We start from the raw sequence: 2,242 nt of genomic DNA on the forward strand, positions 1-2,242 counted from the left end.
CTAGGCTAGGGCGTGGCAAACAGCGATGGCTGCCAGTTAGCCGGCTCTGCGGCTCTGACCGTGTCCCTGCGTCCCGCACCCCAGCACAATAAACAATTGTTCCTGCGTGCAGCCCTGCAAGCAAGCCTCCCTCACTTTCCGACCCCACGGCAGACAGTCCAGCTTCTCCCCATAGGAGTTTGGGTCCCCCGTGTCTCCCCAGAAATGAGTTCGGAGTAATCGGGAGCTTATCTCCCTTCGGGTTGAAAACAGCAGCGCTCCCAGTCACCCATCGCCAGCCCGATTTGCACATCTCCGTACCTCAGCTTTTCAGCGCTTGTGCACCCCTCAATGCTGTTTGCTCTTTCCTTCTAGTTGTAGAACTCCCACTCAGCCAGCTTTCCCGTGGTTCTGGGTGATAGACGTTTTGTCTTTTAGTTGTAGTTTTGAAATTGTTGTGCGAGGCAGCAGTTTAGGTGTTTACCTATGCCGCCATCTTCTATATATACTTTTTAAGTATTTTGTCAGATACAAGTAAATGCAAAAGTTTCTACCAATCTCATTCATCTCTGCCCATATTCAGTTTCATTTAAAACAAAAAAACAGATCTTTTTCTCCAGATATTCATGTTAATCAGTGCAAAGTAAAACAAAGCAATTCAGTAGAAATGATTTATTACAATATTATTTTAGGAGGATTCCTCAAATATACTAAAAAATGTCTAAATCATGAGAATGATCAACCTCAATATCTTCCTCTACATCCAACTTAGTTTCTCCATGTCCCTCCTGTGATTCATCGAGAGAGGCCAAGGCCTCATTTGTGTCACTTGCAAAAGTTTCTCGTGATGTATCATCATCTTGAAAATTCAGACTTTTAATAGCTTGCTTCATCTTTTCCCCCAACAGTTGTGTTCTCCTCTTCCTAGCAGCTTTTTTATTTTCATATTCCTTTTGATTTTCAATGTAGAAAATGTCCTTAATTTGTTCCTCACTGATACTAGGAGTGTTTTTCAGGAGATTCAGGAAAACTCCACCTGGTGTTCTTCTTCGACTACCGTTCATTATAAAAAGGCCACCATTTTGTTCTACTTCAGCAGTTTCCATCAGAAGTTCAATTGCCTTTTTGTTCCCAATAATACTCACTACTCAGGCCATCAGATCTTTCTTTGGTTCCTGCAACCTGAAAGTAATTTCATCAGCCACTCTCTCCTGAGAATCATCCTCTGTGATCTCATACCGGCCTTTATAGTTCATTTCTAGTCTGTCTCCTCGTCTGTCTTGGACAGGTTGTTTCCGTTTGAGATGACCTTGCCCATTTTCCTCTTCCTTGGAGCCTGTTTTCTTGCCATCTTGCATATATTCATCTAGCAGATAGATTCTAGCTCTTTGTCTAATTCTATTGTCTGTTCTTGAGACTCCCTCTGAAGTTTCTTAGCAAGCAGATAATTGTAGGCCTCACATTGTCTGCTTTTGTCAATAGTGCCTTCCATTTCCAAGATACCAAGTTCATTGGCCACCGAATCTTGAGTCTGCTCCTGCAGCACAGCACCCCAGATGTTGTTAACCTTCTTCCCTCCAGCAAAAGGCGGTTTCTGGCTGCCCTGGCCAAATGGAAAAGGCTCTAGTTTGGGAGGGGGGTTGAAACATTTCTGTCCCTTGCGTTTCCAAAGAGAGGTATCATCATCTGAATCAGAAAAACTCTCTTCACTTGAGTCTACACCTTTAACAGGCGGATAATGTGACACTGGTGCATAGGCGGCTGCAGTGCCCTGGAAGGGCCTCACTGCACTGTCCTCAGCTAGTGCTTTCGGCACCTGCAGCGGCCTCTCGCAGGGCGCGATCGTCATGTCGGAATCCGAGTCGGAAAGCTGCCCATCTTCCATGTCGGCGGCTTCCAGCACCCTGTTCCAGCGGCACAGCAGGGCGCAGCGATCTGCATACAAATTCTTTGGTTAATCTCTGCCCTTCCCCCTACGCCCCTCCCCTCTGAGATCCGTGACTCATTTTTTACTGTGTACTTGGAAATGGAGCGAAGGGAATTTTTTAGAATTGTGAGATCTGGTTTTGGGTCTATTGCAGCCCCCTGTTCTGTGTAAGTCATTCTATCAGCCCATTTTTCAGCATTCATAAAGTGGGTGTTTCCAAGTAGTGAGCCAATTACACATTGCCATCAGGAACTGGTATGAGGAGTGGTATTTGGTCTTCCAAACCACACTGAAGCGTCTGTGGCAGGCTGGGTCTCATTAAAAGAGAAAACACAT

The 2,242-nt window shown here is 45.4% G+C and overlaps 1 pseudogene across 1 annotated transcript; it reads right to left on the minus strand.

Annotated features, from left to right (window-relative positions):
- Nucleotides 1–607: 607 nt before the first annotated feature.
- On the minus strand, nucleotides 608–1,864 carry LOC308251187 (phosphorylated adapter RNA export protein-like; annotated as a pseudogene). Its single transcript has one exon. The product of its transcript is annotated as a phosphorylated adapter RNA export protein-like (transcript).
- Between the last annotated feature and the right edge of the window lie 378 nt (nucleotides 1,865–2,242).

The sequence above is a fragment of the Plecotus auritus genome (genome assembly GCF_963455305.1).
Source record: "Plecotus auritus genome assembly, chromosome: 6".
NCBI lineage: Eukaryota > Metazoa > Chordata > Mammalia > Chiroptera > Vespertilionidae > Plecotus > Plecotus auritus.